Source organism: Podarcis liolepis (assembly GCF_965112155.1).
Source record: "Podarcis liolepis genome assembly, chromosome: 16".
In the NCBI taxonomy this organism is placed as follows: domain Eukaryota; kingdom Metazoa; phylum Chordata; class Lepidosauria; order Squamata; family Lacertidae; genus Podarcis; species Podarcis liolepis.
This window is the reverse complement of record NC_139567.1, coordinates 8,457,731-8,482,841: the sequence shown is the minus strand read 5'-3', so window position 1 is coordinate 8,482,841 and position 25,111 is coordinate 8,457,731. Positions and strand designations below refer to the sequence as shown.

Sequence of the window (25,111 nt, the reverse complement as noted above, 5' to 3'; positions counted from 1 at the left end):
TTGAAGTCAGGAGGACAGCTGCTGCTGCTGCTGCTGTTGCTGCTGCTGCCATACATGGAGAAATACAATATTAGCTTTTAAACAAGGGAGAGCATTTTTTTTAAAAGGAAAGAAAGAAAGAAAAAGAAATGGTTGTTTAATAAGAAATGTTTGCTGTCGAGTGCAGATTTGTAAAAGTCTTATATAGGCATATTCATACAGCCCAAGCTGAACTGTGTCTGCAAAAAAATTACAAGAGCGTCCACGACATTGCCTGTTTTGTGTGCCCTAGTCTCATGCAGGCAACACCAGATGGTAAGGACAAGGGGCCAGTGGGTGAGAACCAAGTTCTCCAGGAGAAATCTAAGAGGCAATCTGCACACATTTGGATATCACCATTAAATCATTACCGTCAACAGACCAGAAAGAAGGCAAAAAATAAAACTGTGCAATGCACCACACTCTAAAGTACGGAGCGAAATACAAAAGAGTTACCGGTATTTATTTATTCTGTTTACATCCCACCTTCCCTCCAAAGAGAAACACATGGTTCTCTTCCTCCCCATTTTATCTTCACAACAACCATGTGAGGTACATTAGGCTTAGACACTGTGACTGGCCCAAGGTCACACAGTGAGTTGCATGACTTGAGTGGGGATTTGAACCCAGGTCTTCCAGGCCAACACTATAACCACTATACCATACTGATGCTCCATGTGCAACCTAAATGGCATCAGCTCAAGTATACACATCTACAAGAGAACAAATGGCCTAAGTAACCTTAAAAAGTGACCCTTCCAGCTTCAGATGGCTACTTCCCTTTCTAAGATTGCACCTAACTCCTAGGGGCCAAGGTCCCTTTGCAGCCGCCCCTCAATAAAACATTTGAGGGGGCCGGGGCCCCACAAAGTTTACGGATGGAAATTGCCATTTGGGTGTCGTGTGTGTGCCATGTCTTGTGACCAGTTCTGTGGGGCAGGGCTTACCTGCCCCCCCTCCATATTTTATTCAATTTATCACCTCTGCTTCCGAACATTTCAATTTCAGCCACTCTCATGCATTCCAACTGTCTCACAGTGCAATCCTATGTGTGTCTAATCTCTTGTGGCAGTTTTTGCTACCTGGTGCCCTTCACTTCCATCAGTCCCAGACAACAGAGCTGTGTTGGTTGGTGTCAGGGAGAATCCAGAAGAGCAAGTGGCAGAAGAGGTGGAGCAGGGGCTCAGGGATGCTGTGGAACCCTTCATCTGCCCAGAGACAGAGGAACCTGTCTTTCTCAACCTGTGGGTCCCCAGATGTTGTTGAACTACAACTCCCATCACCCCTAGCTAGCAAGGCCAGAGCTCAGGGATAATGGGAGTTGTAGTCTGGCAACGTCTGGGGACCCACAGGTTGAGAACCGCTGGCCCAGAGGCTCGGGAAGAGAGCTCAGACTCTGGAAGGGAGGGGGGCTTTCACATCAGCACAGACAAGGAGGGAATTCCCACGCCTACTTTGTTGGCACGGGAATCAAAGGAAGCCACTCCCTGAATCTGACTCAACGGGTTCGGATGCATAATCCTGAACTGTAGCTGTTTCTTGTACATATGTAATAAAGACTGTCAATACCCATCTGACTGTGCCGGAGTGTTAATGCGAAGGGGAGACACCACCTTGACAGTTGGGACTGCTAAAATATCTGGAAACCCCAAGTTAGTGAAGGTTGCTCTATGGCGTTTCAACAAACTTACTGCCAAGGTTGAGTGTGTATAGCTTTGCAGCCTTATTTACTGGGAACTGGTGATTTCTGTTTTTCTGGTACCTGTTCCTGATAAGTCATGGTCCCTATTTCTGCTTTTGGGAAATCCTATTTTGTGATGTTATAATCACGATGCCCTCCAGAAGTTGTTGAACTACAGCTCCCTTCATCCCATTAGAAATGCTGACTGGGGCTGATGGGAGTTAGGAGTCCGGCAAAACCTGGAGGCAGCACATCAGCTATCGTTCTTCCAACAGATACATTTCAGAGGGGAGGGTGGAGAGATCCTCTTCCTCTTATTCCTGTTACTACTTTAATTTGTGCATCCTTTTCCCACACTGATATTGGACCCAAGTCAGCTCACAATGCAAGAACAGGGATGCACAGCAATGCATTGCTACACTAAATAAACTATTGCCAATTTATTTCAGAACATAAAATACCAATCCAAGCAAACAACAGTTCACCTCAACCTTAGTGCAAATGTATGTAAACATAAATGCACCATGCCACACTATAGCACAGCACATAAGGGATGGGCAAACATGTCCATTACACTTTCTCTCTCATTTTTCCAATCCTAAATTCAATTTCCCACGTTTCTACATAAGTTTGCGATTTCACTTTAAAGTCGTCATGAAAATTTGTCATCATTTCCTTATGATTTTCTCCTACTCTGCACATTATTATTTTTTTACTTTCCCTCAGTATCCACATTTTTTCAAATCCTTTCACCCTATTTTCCCCAAATTATTCATTCATAGGCACCCTTTACAATAGTCGATGCATATCTGCGCACGCTACCTTGGCATTGCAAAATGTTGATGAATGAAGATTTTGAAAGGGAGCCTTGTTTGGGTAAGTTCACTTTTCAATGCGAACTGAATCGTATTTCTCCCCTTACACAGCCTACCATTTCACACACTGTAGCTGTTGGGATGTTGGCGGAGGGGTAGGTACCTCTGGTGGGGGACACATAAGTTGAATGGCATCTTGTACTCCTCCTTCTGGCAACTTTTGCAATCAAGCTGGTGCCAAATGTATTGCTCGGTTTTCCTTTGGATCACACCAGAAAGGCTGGTCATTTGGGCAGCCCAGGACCTCTACACCCACTGCCCAGTCTTGTGCCCTGGAACACTGGCAGAGGAAGGTGGGTTTGGGGGGACACCACCCTGGGTGTCATCCCTGGGGAGGGGGTGACAATCGGCATGCCGCCCACCCGCGACTTGGACTCCCACGCCTACCGCAAGACGTTGGGGGAAGGGGGCGAGCTGCTGCTCCGCTTTGCTGCTTTGCTCACGGTAGGCGTGGGGGTCTGATTCGCGGGCAGGTGGCAGGCCAAATGTTGCCCCCCCTTTGTGCCAGCGGCACAGCAGCTCCCCCCTTCCCCTGACAGCTCACAGTAGGTGTGGGAGTCACGGGAGGGCACCCTCCAAGCCCCGCCCCACCTCGGGAGTGCACCTGCCCTGGGCAGCGCGGGCATAAGCTCTGCCACTGCCCTGGAGAAGACACTTCAGTGCTGCTAATGCAGCAAAAACAACACAGGAGGCAGCAGTTACATGTTACACGTCTCTGCAGCCATTGCAGGTGCTATGATTCTCCAGCAGTTAAACTTCACCCCCAGATGCATACTCCATTGACTCTCAAGACAGGCGGATGCCAACTAAGCTGCTGAAGTGGATTTTGAAATGTTGGTATCATTCCAATGCTTCATCTAAGACACACGTGGATCTCAATTGAAATGGTCTGGACTCTTGTTCAACATGTTATGGGAGTAGTGTGGCATCTGTGACCCTCCAGATGTTACTGGACTCCAAATCCCATCATCCCTGACCATTGGCATTCTGTATTCAAATTGAAGGCCTGAGGAAAACAGTTGAGAAAGCCAGACAGATACTTTTATGCAATTTATGTTGTACACTTCAAATAAAGGGGGTGGGTATACGAAAGTGTTTTCATATGCAGGGAAAAGTGCCTCAGTGTAGAATATAGTTGTCAACCTGATTAGGAAGGATACAAATTTGAACTCAGATGAGCCAACCAAGTCTCTATAAACAAGTAAGATTTTGCTAACAGAAGCAGGTGTTTTTGCACACAAAAACATATGGTATCTTCAACTGCAATTGGGATTTGCACTGCTGCGTTTCTGTTTTTTACCATTAACTCTGTGTTTGCATTTGGATGTAGTGAGGCTGCAATAAGCATTTTCAGCCACTGTTCTCTTGTTTTATTATTATTATTACCACTGTGAAAATATTCTATCCAGATAGGAAGGAAAGGAGTCTGTCCCCAATGACATGCCTCAAATGTCTGTGAAGTTTGCTGCCTTGGATATAATAGAAAGCACATGGAAGCTGGATAATTTTAAAAGCAGGAACATATTTTGCTGAGGAGCCATCTTGCATCCAAGATTGATGGGGCCTGGCACACGTCACATGTGTGTGACATCATACGTGATGTCACATTGTTGGGAGTCAACCAAGCCTTGAGCTGGCACAGTTTGGCTTCAGTGGCCAGTGGCTCCTCCCCTCTCAAGCTCAGGGGGAGCCTACGGTGTGCTCTGCTCCACACTCAACCTCCTCTTCCCCCTCAACATTACGGGATCCTGGCCCCCTGCCAGCAGTTACTGAGGGGGCTGAAGACACCTCAGCCCTATAGAGTTGGTGTGTCTGTATTACAGCATTTTATATGTTATAGGTGTCCATGTAAGGAGGAGAATCAAGATGGTGGGTGGGTGATACTTGCACGTCTCTCTATAAGGGCACAGGGGAACATGTGGCAAGTATAGTGTTGTATATGTGTAGGGCACTCTTCACATGATCAGCCACAGGGTTCTGTCTTGGGCCCGGTCTTATTCAACATCATTATCAACGACTTGGATGATGGACTCAAGGGCATCCTGATCAAATTTGCAGATGACACCAAACTGGGAGGGGTGGCTAACACCCCAGAGGACAGGATCACACTTCAAAACGACCTTGACAGATTAGAGAACTGGGCAAAAACAAACAAGATGAATTTTAACAGGGAGAAATGTAAAGTATTGCACTTGGGCAAAAAAAATGAGAGGCACAAATACAAGATGGGTGACACCTGGCTTGAGAGCAGTACATGTGAAAAGGATCTAGGAGTCTTGGTTGACCACAAACTTGACATGAGCCAACAGTGTGACGCGGCAGCTAAAAAAGCCAATGCAATTCTGGGCTGCATCAATAGGAGTATAGCATCTAGATCAAGGGAAGTAATAGTGCCACTGTATTCTGCTCTGGTCAGACCACACCTGGAGTACTGTGTCCAGTTCTGGGCACCACAGTTCAAGAAGGACACTGACAAACTGGAACGTGTCCAGAGGAGGGCAACCAAAATGGTCAAAGGCCTGGAAACGATGCCTTATGAGGAACGGCTAAGGGAGCTGGGCATGTTTAGCCTGGAGAAGAGGAGGTTAAGGGGTGATAATGTCACATAGAGGAGGGAGAAAGGTTGTTTTCTGCTGCTCCAGAGAAGCGGACATGGAGCAATGGATCCAAACTACAAGAAAGAAGATTCCACCTAAACATTAGGAAGAACTTCCTGACAGTAAGAGCTGTTCGACAGTGGAATTTGCTGCCAAGGAGTGTGGTGGAGTCTCCTCCTTTGGAGGTCTTTAAGCAGAGGCTTGACAACCATATGTCAGGAGTGCTCTGATGGTGTTTCCTGCTTGGCAGGGGGTTGGACTCGATGGCCCTTGTGGTCTCTTCCAACTCTATGATTCTATGATTCTATGAGCTCTGCTCAGGCTGGGCTTTGGGATTCCCCTCCATCAACACCACCCCAGCTATATAAGAAGGCCAGGCCTTGCCCAGGGCAACCCAAAGCAACTGACAACCAACCAATCATTCTTACTGGATTAAGATGTTCATTGTCTCTTTTTAAACACAGGAAAAAGAAAGAACGAAAGAACGAACGAACGAAAGAACCCTTTGATACTCACAGTACTCTTGCTCACTGGCTGCACTTGACATTAGTCAGAGTAGAAATTAGCAGACATGACTCACTTAGGTCCAGTGATTTCAGTTAGTCTGCTCTGAGTACAACTTAGTACAATAACAACCCTGTGATTGCAGACATGCTGCTACGCTGAAGAAACAGGGGGGTTATACAAAGATCAGCTACAAAGACCAAAAGAAAAATGAAAGCATCAAAACCTAAAGGAAAAATTCAGAGAGAAATCAATAGCCTATTGCTCGAACCATTTAAAATTTATTGGATGCACCTAGGAAAAGTAGAAGGGGAGCCGAGTGAAAAAGTCATCACCCTGCAGCCTGGAGGGTAGGAATGCATCAGTGGCTTAACACACATTTCCAGGCTACCACCTCACAGCTTTGTCTCATGAACGGTTTCCTTCTTTGAGCCGAAATAAAAGGAGGTGAATCACTCATTATGGATAACTGTCAGGCAGCTCAGGATTGGAATCTATGGTTTCCTTAGTAAAGGGTCCGATTGTGTGTTCGCGTGTGATGAATTTTCTGCATGAGATATCAAGGTCATTTGCCGTTGGCATAACCGAAGAGAGGGATTCTTCCCATGATAAGATGCCACAGAGTTGAGTAATTTCCCTACAACAAAAGGTAATACTTCGAAGTCCTGAACAAGCAAAGGACCCCATTCCAAAAACTGCTGGCTTGGCAGTCAACTTCTGAATGAAAACAGTGTCTTTGTCTGATCACCTGGATTCACTTTCAGTAGAATGACATAGCAGACAAGCTCCAATTCAAAAAAAAAAAAAAAAAAAAAGCCTCAAAGCAGATATGAGGAAGGTTTGGCCCACCAGTTATTACTGAACTATAACATCCATCAGTCCCAGTCAGCATGACCAATGGTCAGGGCAGGGGCAGAGCAAGGAGGTGTGATGGGGGTGGTCTGCACCAGGTGTCACCCTGAAGGGGGGGTGACATTCGGCACGCCCTCTGCCTGCGATTCCCAAGCCTGGTTTGCTGTAGGCTTGAGAGTCATGGGCAGCACCATTGCCCTGGTGTCCGCACTCCCAGCTGGAGGAGGTAGGCAGGCAGACAGAGGAGAAGACGGGTGTCTTCCCTGAAGGGGGGTGACTTTCGACTCCCAAGCCTACAGCAAGCGGTGGCCCCGGCAGCCCATAATAATAATAATAATAATAATAATAATAATAATAATAATAATTTATTTATACCCTGCCCTCCCCAGCCAAGACCGGGCTCAGGGTGGCTAACAACCGGTAATAAAAACAAGTTGATTGAAATACAATTTAAAAACAAGATTAAAATACAACATTAAAACATTAAAATGCAGCCTCATCACAGGAGGAGAAAGGAAAAAAGAAAGAAAGAGGGGGGAGGGAATCAAAATGATTCCAAGCCAAAGGCCAGGCAGAACAACTCTGTCTGCAGAACAACAGGCCCTGCAGAAAGAAATCAGATCCTGCAGGGCCCTGGTCTCATGAGGCAGAGAGTTCCACCAGGCTGGAACCAGGCCCTGGCTCTGACTTGCCACCAGCCAAACAGCAAAGCTCCCCCCCTTCCCCCAGCTCGCTGTAGGCTTGGGAGTCGCAGGCAGGGGGGTGACCAAAAAATTTCTGCGCCGGGTACCACCTGACCTTGCTATGCCTCTGGGTCAGGGGTGATGGGAGTTGTAGTCCAGCAACATCTGGAGAATCCCAGGTTACCAGTCCCTGGGGTAAAGACTCCAAGGCTGCTCTTAGCATCTGGGGAGATTATAAAGCAGGAAAGGGTTCCTTTAAACATCCTGGTTCTGGAACTGAATCCAGGTGTTGAGACAAATAACTTTTTTTCAATTTCAAGGGACACTGATTCCCTTTTTCTATCATGCCACCTGTGTGCTATAAATGGCTAATAAAGTTATGATGGCTGCTAAAATGATTGTGGGCTACTATATTTCAGTCAAATTATCATCTGTAAGGTCAGGTTTTTAGGTATCTACATTTATTAATATTAAACAAAAGTCCTTCGTACCCATGAAGATGAAAATCATATACAGCAACAAATGTTCTTGCAACCTCTGAAGAACTCGTGAAGGTCATTTACGAGTCTTTGGAGTTGTTGCTTTTTTCTTCAATAAAAAAACACAGAATTACTTCTTGATAAAACTTTGGGATTATCTCTCATTGAAGTACTCAAAAGGAATCCCAAAGGCATTGAAAACGTCTTCAAAAATATGATAATAATCCTTTGTAAGTATTGTTTGTTAAACACACCTGGCACACAAAAGTGTTGGCTCACCTTTAAAAGCTCTTCCTACTCATCTTGTTTGCTAAAAAGCAAAAGGAAATCAGTAGCAAAAAAGGCACCTCTTCCTTCACTTCTGGGGTTACCACTTGCATCAAGCTAGGAACATCATAAGCTGCCCAATATTGAGTCACAGCCCTGGTCCACCCTGATTAATTTTGCCTATACTTTATCTCTCCCTGTTCTACCTGAAGATGCTGGAAACTCAACCTGTGACCCTCTGCATGCAAAGCAGATGTTCTACCACTGAGCTACAGCCCTTCCCCAAAGTTTAGGTTGTACATCTTGAGACAAGAGTTAACATAGTGTTGTTATAGAGTTATTAAATAGCAGATGCAACAAGATAGCTTAGTTGGTCTCTAAGGTGCTACTGGAAGGAATTTTTTATATTGTTTTGACTACGGCAGACCAACACAGCTACTTACTTGTAACTAGTTTTCTTCTGCAACTCCTTTGGCCAGTGAGGCTGCAAACCCTCACACCGTACTCCAGAGAGCATCTCTAATCTCCCACCCCAATGTTTCTGGCAAGGAAATGTCTCTAAATCATTAAAATCACCACACCTCCTATGAACTGGTTCATGCCATCTCTTTTCTGGTTGTTGATGCCTGACAAAAAAGTGACTTGGTCTTTCCTCTCATATAGAGCAGTGTTAGAAGCTGGGGTACAAAAGCTAGGAGCCAAATGGCTTCTGGGACCTGGGTTGTGGGCGCCAAAATAAGACTGTCTAGTCACGTACGTGTGTGTGTGTGTGTGTGTGTGTGTGTGTTTCAGCATCACTTTATTTATTATTCTGATAAGCATGAGTTAATATGCAATTCATATAAGTAATGCAATGTTAATACATGTTTAATTTGGTGTTTACAATAAAAAATTTGTTACCATACTTCAGTTTTCAAAGCACTTTATTCTTTATTGTTAAACTCAATGACATATTGTCTATTCTTTGTCTATTCGTATTGTCTATTTGTATTGTCTATTCTATATACTTTGGGGCTTCAAAACACCTTGAGTGTCAGCCAGATGCAAAAAGTGGTACCCAGACTTTTGGGGGGCGCTCGCAAATAGAGAATCTTTAGGCGCAAAATGCACCTGGCGTCCTGCTAATTTCAAACCCTGATTCAGAGCAGCTCTGAAACTACAGTTAGCTCAGTATGTTGCATCACAGTTGCTCAAAGAAGTGGAAATCTGTCAGCATATTCTTGGCTTGCTCAGAGATCTGCACTGCCTGCCAATTTGTTACTGGGCTAAATCCAGTGTGTTATAAAGGACTATATAAAGCCCTCAGCAGCTTGGGACCAATTTACTTGAAGGATTGCTTTACCCTATATGTACCCACTCAACTGCTTTGATCTGTAGAACATGAGGCTCATTCCACACTTGTAAGGAACTGACCTTTTAGCATGGCAGCTCCTATAATCTGGAACTCCCTGTCCAGTGACATGAGGCAGGCACCTTTGCTGTCCTGTTTTTGGTGCCTGCCTGCTTTGGCAAGCCTACCCAGGCATTAAAAAATGCTGATTTTACTTATGTTCTGAGAACCATTTATGTCACCATGTTTTTGAGCATTGCTCTGACTGGTATTTCGCAAGAGATGCTGTAGGTGGTGCTTGATAAATTGCTTAGAAGTTTTCTGTTGAGAATATGCATTTTGTTAAGTAAAAGAATTGTGTCAGAGCTCTTACCCTTGCCTAGACATGTGTCAAGGGTTCTCCTCATCCAAAAGAAAGCACACACAGACAGATGACTCCTTATTGTCAATGAAAACACAGCCGTTTCCGCAACTCTGGATACCGACACACATCAATCTAGCATCTAGTCAGCTACAGTGGTACCTTGGGTTAAGAACTTAATTCGTTCTGGAGGTCCGTTCTTAACCTGAAACTGCTCTTAACCTGAGGTACCACTTTAGCTATTGGGGCCTCCCGCTGCCGCCATGCTCCCACTGCGCAATTTCTGTTCTCATCCTGAAGCAAAGTTCTTAACCTGAGGTACTATTTCTGGGTTACCGGAGTCTGTAACCTGAAGCATCCGTAACCTAAAGCATCTGTAACCCGAGGTACCACTGTATTTCCAGGTCCGTGCTCCACTGAAGGGACCAGTTTATGTATCTTCCCCCAATGGGCTGCATGCATGCAGCCTGAGACTGCACCGCATGGAAACTTCCTCTGCTCATCCCTTTTCAACTTGCTCCTGGATCTGGGAGACAGTGGTGCAGGAGAGGGTGGGAAAACACCTGGCCTTTTGCTTGCCTGACCTTTCTCTTCCTCCTCTTCTTCTGACCCATCCTGTGTTCCACCCTCCAGTTCTGAAGCTACTCCTGCCTCCAGCTTTTGCCTCTTGGCAGGCACAATTCTCCACAAATCACTGGCCCTCTCTCTCCCGCAGTTCCCCCTTCCCCCAGTGCACACTCATTGGTGACCTGCCAGCCACTGGCACCCACGTGCTACTCTCATGTAGGGCATATACAGTATATGATTATGATGGTAGAGTGGGGCAAGGCTAGATCTTCTTTCTTCAATAACCACAAGTTGGGCGTGATTCTTGGAAGAGAAATTTGAACATGCAATCTCCTAGTTGTGTGCAGGGTCTCTGCACAATCCAGACACCCACACAACCTGATCATGCAGAACCCCTCCATGTGAATAGATATTTGTCCGTTTGGTTTTCTCTGCAGGCAGATGCTCCCAACACATGGTTGTTGCAGAAAGGCCACCCAGGGGTGAGGCTAGAAGCACAATCTGCTCCCCCATCATTACAGGTTTGCCCTGCACATGAGTAGTGCATGACTAGGGCTTACACTGTATACACATTCTTGCTGTGCACATGCGTTTGCAAAAGTGGTCACTAGAATGAATAGGTAAGTGTTCCTATCCAACAGGGCTAGAGCCAGAACACAACAGTAATGGACACCTGTTGAAACTCACAACTCTGGAGGGAGCAAACTGCCAGCAGGATGAGTCCAGCAACATCCTTGTTCCTCCTCCTTATTCTCAGTGCCTGTTCATTTCCAAAATCCAGGTGAATGACTAATGGCCTCTGTTCACCTTGTCCTCTTTTTCTTTGAACAGCTGCATGCTTTTTGACCAAAAGGGAAAGAACAACAGGAAATTGTGTCACTCGTGGAAAATTATGCCCTGCTACGGATATCCCGTTCCCCCAAACCTGGAACCCGCAGTGATACTCAAAGTGAATATCCTCATGAAAGGATACCATGCACTAAATTTGGGGGAACGGCATTATTACTTCTGTACACCCGCTTGCTACATGGCTGTGGGAGTAGCTGAATGAGTGGCACCTGCTTTCTGTGTACCAAATCATCTGCCAAACCACAGAGATAGCAACAGAGAGCAACGCTGTTTGTCTACTGAGCATATGTTGTTGATCATTAGCCCTTGGTAATATTTCCTGCATGCCTGTTTACTACTTCATTTCTGCTGGCCTACTAAGCAAGATGCCATCGAGGAACCAGCTTACATCAGCATGCATAATTTGGTCAGCCAAATTCAGATATGATTCACAAACAAGCTCCACGGTCAGAGGCAGCATGTCTCTGTATACCAGATGCAGGGACTCACAAGTGGGGAGAAGGCTCTTGAACTCAGGTCTTGCTTGTGGGCTTCCCAAAGGCATTGGCTGGGCACTGTGAGAAATTGGACCAGATGGGCCTTTGGCCTGATGATGACTACCGTATTTTTTGCACCATGACACTCACTTTTTTCCTCCTAGAAAGTAAGGGGAAATGTCTGTGCGTGTTATGGAGCGAATGACTGCGGGTGGCATCTGCTGCAGTCGTGAGCAGAGGATCCATGGTTCCCCTTCCTTCCCTCCTCCGTGGTTACAAAGCATGGATCCACATGGATCCTCAGGATTTTTGCATTGGGCTACTCCAAACTCACTGTCAGATCACATGTCTGTGGCCACAGCATGAACCACAAAAATCATATATCCACTATTTCATTTAGAATATTTTTTTTCTTGTTTTCCTCCTCTAAAAACTACGTGCGTGTTATGGTCTGGTGCGTGTTATAGAGCGAAAAATACGGTATTTTCTAACTCTACTCCTCAGAGGCACCATGCCTCTTAATACCAGGGAATCACAGGTGGGCAGGTGTGTTCATGTCCAGCTTGCAGGCTTCCCACAGGTCAGCCAGTGTGAGAAGAGGGTGGTGGGCAGGATGCCACAGACCTGATGAAGCAGGCTCATCTTATGTCTGGAGGACTGTCCCAGGAAATAGGGAATGTCAGATCATACGGTGCCACAACCATGAAGAAATTTAGTATCACAGAAACCAAAGCATATAAAGAGTGCAAGACACACACACACACACACCAATTTCATGAACTAAGACTCTGTCATGTATTAAACACCGAAGATTGAGCACCTTGAATCAGATGCAGATGACAAACCCTAATAGATCCTTTGAGCTCTACAGCAAAGTAAAAAGGCAAAATGAGGGACACCAGGAGGGAAATTAAACAGGAAAATGACAACGACTTCCAGGTCTCCAAATATAGGCCATCTGTATACAGCTCCAACTTTACTGGGTTAATTGGTATTTAAGGGTTTCCATAATGCTACTTATGTCCCAGTCTCAGCTTCACAAAGCTGCTCTAACATGCCATCTAATTAAAGATTACTCATAACAACACATTTAATAATCCTTCCAACCCCCCTTGAACTTGACAAAAAAATGCAAGCGTGTCACCCAAGACGCAACCTATGAGCCAAGAAATTATTGTTTTGCCAGAACCTTTGCTCAGGCTTCATTTGTAGACATAGTTGAATCATTTGGAGACTTTAAATCATGCCTCTTGTTAACATCAGGCAAATATAAAACATTTATAGCAATTACACTTCAGTACTGGCATATGGGACTAACACCAAAAAGCCAGAAGCGCTGAACAGGCCTACCCTAACCCTCAAGACTCTATTCACAGGCATTGTTCTGCATGCTTCCACCAAGTGTTGTGAGATGGCTGGCCATTTATTACACTTCACAGATGCAGATCACAGTCCTCTCTCAGAAGGGCTGACAGATGACAGTCCTAAATTATAACCTGGTTTAAAGATAAAGAATTCAAAGATGACCAGGGGACTTGACATTCCCCATCAAAGTCAATAACACGTGGGCAGTAGGCTGAGCAAGACCATAGGTCACCTAGCCGCAGTCTTCCCCTCTGTGGTGAGATGTACTGTATTTCTATTTAAATTATAGGAGTGATTTCTAAATTTCCATGCATGCAAATAAATTAGCTCATGCCAATTTTTTTCTTACTTTGTTCTTTACTTTTTAGCAATGCATAAGTGGCCTCCCTAGTGATTTTTAAGAAGAGAGCCTTCTTAGTGGTGGGACCTTGTCTATGCAATAGCCTCCTGAGAGAAGGTCACCGGGCACCTTCTCAATGGCTTTTGTTGTGGCAAGCAAAGACTTTTTATTTTATTCCTGGCTTTCTAAACAAACTTACATTTTAAACAAACCTTTAGTTCTCCGTGTTTTTATGTGTGTTTTTAATTAATCTGAACTGCTAATTGTTTTATTCTGCTCTCAGTAGAAGGAAAGCTTCCACTATTTTTTTTCTCGTTTTGTTTTTTTAATTAGTACACATGGTATTTTTAATATTGTAACTTGTTTTGCCTGTTGTTTTTTTGCTGCTTGCTCCATAAACCGCTCAAATACTATTTGTTGATTGGCCATATAAATTTAATAAATAACTAAGAACAATAAGAGTGATCACCTGCTGTAAAATGTTTGCTTTACAAGAAGTGTTTGTTTAGAGAGTCTCGCCACAAAGCCCTCCAGCCAGCCTGCTACAAATCCTTTACGTTTGATTTACACAATTCATTATTTTAAGTGTATAGCACATGCTACATGCTGCAGGCTTGGACTATAGGAAACCATAAGTTAAAAGCAAGTATAAAAGTATCTCATTAAAATTCAATTAAAATCTAATTAAACTGCTCAAAATGTAATAAATGTTACAAGTCCCAGTCCTCTGGAGGATTAACCTCACTCCCCTCCCCACCCCTAGTCAGCCTGAAGATCTCCCAAGATGCCAACAGAAAGGGAATTCTGGGCTTGAATATATGAAGCTGCCTGATCATTTTTCCACAAAGCTCAGTGTTCTCTGCTCTGGATGTTAGGGCCGGAATGCTGGAGAGCAGCTGCCAGTCAGTGTAGACCAGGGGTTGTCAACCTGCCCCCTACCGCCCACTAGTGGACGTTTCAGGAATCTAGGTGGGTGGGTGGTGGGGGTTCTATGACACAAGCTGAATCTTCCTTCCATCGAGTACTGGTGGGCATTAAAGAAAGTTTACCATCAAGAAAGATGCATTAGTGGGCGGTAGGTATAATAAGGTTGACTACCCCTGGTTTCGACAATACTGCTCTAGGCCAGTAGTCTGACTCAGTACAGTCATACCTCATGTTGCGTCTGCTTCAGGTTGTGCGTTTTCATCTTGCGTCCCACGGCAACCCGGAAGTACCAGAACGGGTTACTTCTGGGTTTCTCTGCTTGCACATGCGCAGAAGCGCTAAAACGTGCTTCATGCATGTGCAAAAGCTCTAAATTGCACTCCGCGCATGCGCAGACGCGGCACTTCAGCTTACATCACTTCCATGTTTACAAACAGGCCTCTGGAACAGATCCCATCCATAACACGAGTTTCCACTGTATAAGGCACCTTTCTACGTTCCTGCATAATTATCCTATTTAAGAGCCATAAAACTGGTTATCAGCTACTGAACCCGCAGCCTCCTGAGCGATGGCCAGGCAAACCTATCTGGTCAGCCACATGACTGCTATCTAGCAGGAGGCAGAGGAGGTGGGCTAAGGAGGTTGTGAGTTCAGCACAGTGCACACACACCAGCTGAACCAATCTGGTCTCTCACCAGTGCGTTTGCACTGCACTAACCCTACCTCTATCTCCCACTAAGCAGCAGTGACACAACCGATCAGAGGGCAGGTGATCACCGCTACCCCACCAAAATATCCACTGCTGCCCACGCCCAGTGCAGGTACTCATGAAGTTGTTACAGTAAGTGTCACACGTGGGAGGGGGAGAAGCTCTACCGTACTGGCCTGAATATAAGCGGCACTTTCCCCCCCCCCCAAATTCCAACCGTGAAAAGTGAAAAGTGTGGCTTATATTTGCAACCTTACGGTATGCGTGGGGCAAACAGCACCAGGAGCATGACGAACTTTCGCCCACCCTGCGCGTAGTCCCCCGTTGTCTCCTCCAAGGTCGCGAAGGGAGAGAGTGTGGAAGGGGAAAGGCCATCGGCAATGCAGCGTGTGCCCCCCCACACCCACCCCACCCCAGTATGCAGCCAGGAGCAGCGAGGAAGGGAGAGGCTTATATTCAGGGTTTTTTTCTCTCCCCCCCTTCCAATTTTAAAGCTGTGGCTTATATTTGGGTGCGTCTTATATTCCGGCCAATACGGTATTTCCCGTTTTCTGTTTCAGTGCCCTGTTTTTGCATGTTATGGTGTAGGGTTTTTTAAATATTGTGTTTGTGCTTATTCTTGATACATGACTTGCCAATCATTTTCCTTGGGAGTTCAGTGACAAAACAGTACAAGGCAGGTTCTTTGATGTGCAAATTCATAGCAAAGAAGTAGCGAATTGGCAGACTGGTGGGAACAAAAGACAGGGCCTTTTCAGTGGTGGCCTTCATGCCTATGGAGATCCCTCCTTAGGTCAATATGTATGGCCCTTATGCTGGTGAATAATTCTTTTTCATGGCCTTGAATAATTCTTTTTCATACCAATCTGCTGTTAATTGATATTTAATGTTGGTTGTTTTATGCTGCTGGGTTCTAAATGTACTATTTTTGCTTTCTTACACTTGCATTATTTTAGTCTGCTGAGATTCTTTATATTTTCCGATGCGACAGTTTTAGAAGTCTTCTTGTGTTTCAGACAATGTTTGAAACACAAGACAATAATAATTGTTTGAAACAATTATTTTATTGTTTACAGTGTTATGGTTTTTGTTGTTGCTGTTGTTGTTTTAAATGCTGGTAGAGGTCAAACGTTCATCTGACGCATCTCTACCCCATAATCTCCCCACAACTCCCAAATGGAAACAAGTGCGTCTTTACTATTTTATTTTATTTTTGCAGCAAAATGGCAAAGTCATTTTCATTGCAGCTACTTGGGTTATAAGCAATTTCAACTCGAACGACAAGAGTTATGAACCAGAAACTGAATATCATTTTCAATATAATTAAACAACATAATTAACTGAGGGGGACCAAATATATTCAGCCAAATGTACATTTTGGTTTGAAATGAAGTTTCAGTATTACAGATCTCCCAGCAGAAAGAATGGAATTCAAAGCATGCATAAGAGGCATACCGTGTCTAAATCTTTTTTGGTTGTTGTTAAGCCTATTTCCCCAAAGGTAAAGGGATCAAAGTATATTATTCATTTTTATTTCTTCCCCTTACGTGGCTTCCTGAACTTCCAACCACCAATTGCTGCCTAGTAGGGGAGAGGGAAAGGAATTGAATCAATCTGTGACTCCCATAGCCCAACCAGGGTGGGCAATATTATTTCCCCCAGAATATTTATATTCTGCCTTTTGGCTCCACACAGGCCCCCAAAGGCAGCTCAAAATATAAGTTAAGAAAAATATATAGTCAAACCCTAACCAATAAAACAGGAACAGAGAGTCAAACACAGCCGTAGTATATCCACTCAAAATAGAAATGCAGGACATACAAAACAAAACAAAAAAGCATTCACAATGCCCCAGACTGCCAGTGAAGGGGAAGCCAATTTGGCTTCATAAAATAATGCTATAGTCTTGTTGATGTAACTGAAAAAGGCCCAGTCCTGTGCTAGCCAGATGCCCAGTGGCAGTGGCCCACAGAGCTATTAGCAACAGAAGGAGTCCGGAGAGAAAAGAGTCCTGGTGACACTTCACTGTGGAAGCTGAACAAAAACAATGCACAGTTTGAGAAGAAAGGAATAGGGAGGGTTTGTATTTTTTTGCTTCAGGCCTTGTACATAGCAGGGTGACATTCAACCAAACATCCAGAGGAAAAACTCCCTCAGAACTACACATCCAATCAGATCATACGCCAGCTCCATAGAGATCATACCACTCTGCTTGGTTGCTAAGGAACATCTCCACGAGCTCCCTCTTGGCTTGTGGACTTCAACAATAATAGAATTAACCCTTAAGTTACACACAGAATGATCCTTGCTGTTGCACTTTAAACAGTACCTTAGATGACCACAATTGGTGGGTGGATTTGTGTAGAAAAAGATAGCCTTTCAAATATCCCAGTTCAAATCCATTTAGGGTCTTTGGGTCTTTTTGTACAGTAGGCTAGTGCTTATGTGCACACTCTCCAGCTCCCAACCAAACAAGAGGCATGATAAGTACAAAGAAACATTTCAGGCAAAACCAGTCAGGATGTGAAGGATGGATAGTGAAGTACATGGTCTGGGGAGAGTTTCAAAGGGCAGAAAGAGACACCTGGAGGGCCACATCCAACCCCTAAACCACTGGTGTTAATGGGAGAATGAAAGCTTAGGGTTCAATCTGCTGATTGCACTGACATGCTCTGTGGTTGAACCAAAGAGACCTCTTGTCTTTTTTTCAGCACTGTGCCCACAAATGCAGTGGAAGGAGCCCAACCCCAACAGCTGAAATACAGTCAGTTGTACCACATGAGAGCCAATGTGGTCACAGGACTAGGGTGCTGGAGTAAGGCCAAAGAGTCTTAGGTTCAAATCTGTGTTTGCACATGAAGCTTGCTAAGTGTATCTCTCAGCCTAAAAATACTTCACAGAGTTGTCACAATGATTCAATGGGTGCAGGAATGACAATATTTGTTGTTTAATCATTTAGTCATGTCCGACTCTTTGTGACCCCATGGACCAGAGCACACCAGGCACTCCTGTCTTCCACTGCCTCCCGCACTAGCTTCGAGAACACTGTCCAACCATCTCGTCCTCCTCCCCTTCTCCTTGTGCCCTCCATCTTTCCCAACATCAGGGTCTTTTCCAGGTAGTCTTCTCTTCTCATGCGGTGGCCAAAGTATTGGAGCCTCAGCTTCAGGATCTGTCCTTCCAGTGAGCACTCAGGGCTGATTTCCTTCAGAATGGATTGGTTTGTTCTTCTTGCAGTCCATGGGACTCTCAAGAGTCTCCTCCAGCACCATAATTCAAAAGAATCAATTCTTCGGTGATTAGCCTTCTTTATGGTCCAGCTCTCACTTCCATACATCACTATTGGGAAAACCACAGCTTTAACTATACAGACCTTTGTTGCAAAGGTGATAAATGTAATAAATAAAACTATATCTGTAACTCCATAGGTCACGTCCCCTAGGGAGTAATCCTTAAGGATGTTTGAAGAGCCTACCTAATACAGCATTCTGTTCTCACGGTGGCCAATCAAAGGCCTATGGGAAACCCACAAACAGGAGCTGGGTACAACAGCACTCTCTGCATTTAGGATTTCCAGCAAAAGGCATGCATTCTCTGATAGCAGTGCCCCTTATGGCCTTATCCCCCTTACTTGGAGGTTTTGACTCCTGGGCTGCACCGTAAATGATGAAAAACTGTGCGAGCACCATTTTTAAATTTCCCCATGTCAGCATTACCAACAGAGGGTTATTCTCTTATAGGCTTTGGTCATGTAGTGAGAAGGATTAACATCTCATATGATACGTACGGCAACTTTTCCCAGTTTGCCCTGTGTTCATCACACGCAGCACTGTTTCCATTACACTGCAGTTCATTTTCTGCCCTAAACTACATTATTCATCTCACCTCTTGCTGTGGCGATTTTACATAACTTGCATAACTTATGTAGATTATGTTTCCCCACTCCCATCATTTCATTGCAAACACAATGCAAACATAATCAGGTCCGTATTGTTTGCACACTGAAAGCAAAAACAGCTAAAATCAACCAGATTTTCATTCTGCATATGAGACAAATAAGCAAACACTTCCTGTTTTTGCCAGAACTCTCTAACATCTCTAGTGATAAGTCAGGGGCTATAAGGATACGGTATTGGTAATGTCTCATCACAACACCACACCGAAACAAGCAGCTTTCCGCACCATTAAAAACAGCTTGGTGGGTGTTTGAAAGTAGATCTGACCAATTGTTTCCACCCACACTTTTCAAGCTGGTGTACAGCATCATCCTGTGAAATATAGGCTCAGCTAATCCAGGGATTCCGTGAGAGTCGAGGCTGTGCATCAATTTGAACCTGAATTTCCTATGCTCAAACCCTTTAGATTGTGTTTCTGTGTGCATTTAAGAAAAAGAATGAGAGCAACATGGTGCCATTACTCAAGTCCCTCTTTGGTTGTCTGGCTGACTAGTATGTCAATATGAATCATAACCAATGCTTTATGCATTTGTGATTGAAGTTGTTTCCCCCCCTTCATTATTTGATATTGTAACATGCTCAATTTTTTAATTAAAAATGTAGGCAGTTCAAGCAATTATTTTTTTCCGATGCTCAAATATTGAATGCACAATAGCAAAGAAATAGCAAGGAGCAAAATCTTTGTTTCCTCATTTTTCAACCCCCTTCCACCGTACATGCAAAAGTGGCAGAAACACAAATGTGACGGATCCATTCATCCCTAGCAATAACGTGGCCACAGAAACATAATCTCAGTGCAAGCACTGTAAGTCTGGTAAAAAAGATGTGGTATATTCTTCCTGGGACTTTACCACTTCAAACATGTTGTTAGAAAACTCATTGACTGAAGGTTTGCACCCCACCTCATCTCTGGAGACATCTGAATACAGATTCTACATGAGTTCACAACTTACATAGATACTATAAGGCAGCTTCCTATGTTCCTAACTATCCTGAGTCAGACCATTGGCAGTGGCTGTCAGATGTTTTCAGGCAGAAGTTTCTCCCAGCCCTACCTGGAGTTTTCTGGGATTCAACCCAGGATCTCTTGCATACAACCCGGATGATCTACCACTGAGCTACAGATCTCACACAGTTAATGTGCTATTGGGATGGAAAACCAAGTCCAACACATACTAGAGCCAGGATCGAATGAACTTTCAGAAATAGGCCAGTGCCGGATATACGTATAAGCTAAACAACCTATAACTTAGGGCCCCACTCTCGGGGGGAGGGGAGTGCAGAAAATGTAAAGGGGGGAAACTGGATGTACATTTCCAAAATATAAGATAAAAAACAAATAAAATAAAACCTGTGTTGTGTAGGCTGCTATGATATAAGTAATGGGTACCGCCTGCTGGCCTGCTCCCTAAAATATATAGGGTGCCTACATTCTTCATGGACAGGTTGTATGGCAACATGTGCAAATGGCTTTAGATACCTATTAGGTCATAAATTCTTGAGTTTCAGTGTCTTCAATGCCACACCACCTTTGGTACAGGCTGTTCTCCACCTGGAGCGCTTGCAGGCCAGTGTTTCCCAGTTGTCAGTGTTTATACTACATTTTTTAAAAATTTGCCTTGAGTGAGTCTTTAAACCTCTTTTGTTGACCACCGGCATTACACTTTCCATTCAGGATACAGTAGTTGCTTTGGAAGATGATAATCAGGCATCCGCACAACATGACCAGTGCAAAGAAGTTGATGTTGAAGAATCATTACTTCAACACTAGTGATCTTTGCTTCTTCTAGAACACTGGTATTAGTTTGCCTGTCTTCCCAAGTGATGTGTAAAAAATTTTGGAGACGCCGTTATGACATATATTCAGCACAAAAATCAGTGACAATTTGTTGTTGACAAAGGACAGCTGGACATATAAAGGGCCCCATTACCTTTAGTAGCTTAGGGCCTCATCAAACCTAAATCTGGCCCTGGAAAATGCAGAGGTAGAGCAGGCATAGGCAAACTCCAGCCATCCAGATGTTTGGGACTACAATTCCCACCATCCCTAGCTAACAGGATCAGTGGTCAGGAATGATGGAAATTGTAGTCCCAAACATCAGGAGGGCAGGAGTTTGCCTATGCCTGAGGTAGAGGAATAAGTTTGAAGTGGGAATAAAGTTCCATAAAAGCTTAGCCTATTGAAAGCATCTATTTCAGTGTTTCCCAACCTTTTTTGGGCAAAGGCACACTTGTTTCATGAAAAAAATCTCGAAGCACACCACCATGCCAGATGGGGAAAGGTCACTTTTTACTTATGTAAAAAAAAATAAAAAAATAGTAACAGCATAGAAGGTAGAGAAGGTAGGACTCGAACCAGTGGATTCACGTTACAATAAAGATTTTGACTAAACATGGGAAAGAACTTTCTGCTGGTAAGGGCTGTTCAACAGGGGAATGGTCTCCCTCGGGAGGTTTTTCCCTTCTTGGAGGTTTTTAAGCAGAGGTGGGATGTCTGTCTGCCATGGATGCTATGGCTGAGATTCCTGCACTGCAGGGGTTGTACAGTACTGGATAGCCCTGGGGATCCCTTCCAACTCTACGATTCTATTAGGATCCCTTTTATAAAAGAGAGAACTTTAATGGCACGGCCATTATTTATTTCGGCTTCTCCCAACGGGGCCACGAAGGATCAGAAAAGCTGAAGAAGAGACCCTTCCTCAGAGGAGGCGGGAGACCACCGGACCCGCCGAGGAGGGGAATCCGGCCGCCTTTCCCTCCAGAGCTTCGCCTTTTGCCCCGGCCAAGTTGCGCCGAGGGCGCCTTGCGGGCTCTGCGTGGCTTCAGGCGGAGCCTAGGAGCCACTTCCCAGCCTGGAGGGCAGGCTGTGCGCGGACCCCGCCACTCTCGGGGCGCGATCCAGACCCGGCTGCCTTCCACGGCCAGCAGAGGTAGGCCGCCGGCTTCTAACCCGGCGGAACTGGGGCGTCCCGGGCGCAGCGCCGCGCTCCCCGCTCCTCCCGCCCTGCCCCCTTCTCCCGGGTGCCCCCTCCCTCCTTTGTTCTCCGGAGCCCCGCCTCCCCCTCTGCCCCAGCTCGGCTATTGGCTCACGCAGCCGCCACTCAGGTGGGGCCCGCTTTGGCCCCGCTCCCCGGCCGCCGAGAGAGAGTGGGAGCGTGCGGGGCTGGGCTGGGCGGCCGGGCGTCTCCTTCCCTGCGCTGCTTCGGCCGCGTCTGCAGCCGCCGCGGGACCAGGCGGGAGGCCAGTCATGCCCAGACACTGCCAGCCGCTCGGAAGGAGCCGTCGCTCCGCCGGGCAGCGCCTGCCTGCGCGCCGCTCGCTCCCTGCGCCGAGGATGGCGGGGGCGCCGGGCGCAAGGCAGCGCCGGGGCTGCTGGGCAAGCGGCAGATGCTGATGCAGTTTGGGGAATTCCTGTCACAGGGAGCAAGGCAGAAGCGGATGACGGGGCACGTTCCCCGGGGGAGCGGGGCCGGAGGATTAGCCCGACTCGCCCGCCTCCCTCCCACGGCACACTAGGCAACGTCCGGCGGCACACTAGTGTGCCGCGGAACACCGGTTGGGAAACACTGATCTATTTCACTTGGGAAGTGAAATCTGGAAGGGAACATATGACTGGGGGGTAGGGTGTGATGGTGAAAGAGAGTGGTTTTTTTAAGGCAGGTTTCCTCAACCTCAGCCCTCCAGATGTTTTGAGGCTACAATTCCCATCATCCCTGACCACTGGTCCTGCTACCGAGGGATCATGGGAGCTGTAGGCCAAAAACATCTGGAGGGCCAAGGTTGAGGAAGCCTGGTCTAAGGGTTCATGGTATAGCAGGAACCCCCCCCCCCCAATCATTCAGTTTGTACAACCTTCACACACACTCACACACTACATACACTACGCTTCTGTTATAAATTCATAGAAAATCAACCATACATCGGATTTGCACTGTTCCACTTTTATTTTACTCCATGAAGGAAGGACTACAAAATGGGGAAGGTTTGATACAGGGCAGCCATAATCCCTTCAGCATACCAGCACATCCACAGGAGCCCTGCCCAGTTGCTATGCCAACCCTGATGGTCCTAGACAGAAGACCACCAAGATCACAAAGAACTTGCATATGGGAGTGGATTCAGCACGGACTGGAACAAAGGACAATAATCAGCTCTTCCCTCTCGGGGCAGGAAACTGCAAACTCCCCCCTGTCACCTGGAAAGTACTCATGGGGAGGGGGAAAGGGGGAACCAGCCAGGTGACAGGACACAGGTTACCACCACAACTCCTCCCTCAACCCCTCCTTTCTGTGATGTATGTAGGATGTTTCTGGGGGTGGTCTTGATCTATAGGATGGGAATTTCAAAAGTCTTTATAAGACCTTGCACATCATTTTTTCTGTGTCTTTCCTCTCTCCTGCAAGTGAGGGGAGCACCCTGTTGCAACAGTTCAATAAAGGCCAAGCCTACAGGCTGCTGTTTTGCTCCAAGTTATCCTGGTTGGTGTCTTTGTTTTTGTACAAGGGAGCCCTCAGATTTTTCCGTTAACAATGGTGCAGAGGAGACTTGAACCCAAAACTTCCTAGCTTGCAGCTTAACTTCTTGGCAACTAGGTTGCATTGCCTTGACCCGAACTGTATTTCACTCTTGCATTTTACATGGTTATCATTACTTTTCTTCTTGAGATAATCTTTGGGTCAAACAAAATGAAGGGTGAAAGGGTGTGTGTGTGTGCAGATCAGAATTTAAGCAAGGAGATTAAACATTTTCTCCTATGTTCTGCCATCTTGATGACCTTCCCCCCATCAAAAACACACACAAAAGACTGCTAGCAGTACCTTCTCTCTTAGGGTAATTATGAGCTTTGAGGGGATTTTCAATCAAGGCAACAGCACAGGGGACAGACCCAAGGCCCTCCCAAGACTGATTGCCCCAACCCGATGGCTGCCATTTATTTATATATGTGATCTCATTTACAGATTCCTTCCCATGAAATATCCCGCAGAGTTTCAGTCTTCATACAAAATCATTGCACAAACATCAATAAAAACTTCAGCAAAAGAAAAATATTTTAAAACAGTTGAAGTAGTAGATCCATGCAATTCATTCGTGCATTCCATATATAATCTCGTTTGACCCTTCATCTGTGGAAAAACATCCTCTCTTCACATGCCTAAAAGGGGAAAGAAAATGGAATTGCCCTTTCAACATTTTCATACCCCCCCCAATAAACAAATTTAGCAGAAAGGTGATCCTTTGAAACTTATTGTGATGAAACCACAGCATAATACAAACCAGGGGGTGGGGAGAGTCACTCAGTGCTAGCAGAAATATTTGGGTGCCATGACTACCTCCTGCACTGAAGTTATTTTGCCTCATCTATTTCTCCTCCCTTCTTAGGAAAAAGAAAATGTTTTCTTTTTAAGGATGAGATTCCAAACTCAGCAAACATCTGAACCGTAAACTTTATGTGAGATTACGTTCCCTCCTCCCATAATCCAGCGCCTGTTTAATTTTAACCATTCAATATTCATACAAAATCACTTAGACAATTATACAGAAGAGGCATCACATTAAGAAAGGCTATGACAGAACACTTAGTTAAATGTTCTATTAAAGATTCATGGTAAATTAAATATTTATAAGTATTCAACAGATCCTAGCATAGTTCAAATCCATCTGTTACTATCAACTACACTTTTCCCTTTATCTTAATGTATCCATATGCCACAGTGTAATAACCAAATCATTTGCTTGTAATCCTCAAAAGGGAAGGTCATACTGAAATCTGAGATGCAATGTTTGCCTAAAGGGGATAAGGAGATTGGGGAGCTTAGGATGACTCTTATAATAGGATAATGTTCCAACAGTTTGTTGCATACAGACTCTTGAGCGAGGCTGTTAAAATTGTTCCTTTGCGGTCCACTGTTCCTTTGAGTTTGGCACACAATGATGTAGATGCAGGTATCGCATGTGACGCCTCGCAATCTGGTCTGTGCCGGAATCGTTAGATACTCATTAATACGGCAGTATGCTAAATTGGATTTATGACTGGCATTCTGTTGAGTCAGCATGAATCCTTTCCCAGCAATCATGTCAATTTGTGTGTGTGTGTGTGTGTGTGTGTGTGTGTATGTATATATATGATTGGAACTAAGGAAACCTTTGGGCTTGCAAGCTCATCTTTTCCTATTCAAGATTGGCAATAGCTCTGAAATATTATGCTGGGCTGTTGTTATTGTATGGCTTATACAGACTTGTAATCGTATTTAAGAAGAAACTGATGTTTTAAATG

At 45.1% G+C, this 25,111-nt stretch overlaps 1 protein-coding gene and 1 long non-coding RNA gene across 5 annotated transcripts in view; one reads left to right on the top strand and one right to left on the bottom strand.

Annotated features, from left to right (window-relative positions):
- The window catches only part of UNC5D (unc-5 netrin receptor D), a 426,529-nt gene that overhangs the window by 323,967 nt on the left and 77,451 nt on the right, over positions 1-25,111 (bottom strand). The window lies entirely within an intron of this gene.
- On the top strand, positions 4,050-6,150 carry LOC310696127. The gene is made up of 2 exons (XR_014520449.1): positions 4,050-4,388; positions 5,636-6,150. It is a non-coding gene; the product is annotated as an uncharacterized lncRNA (long non-coding RNA).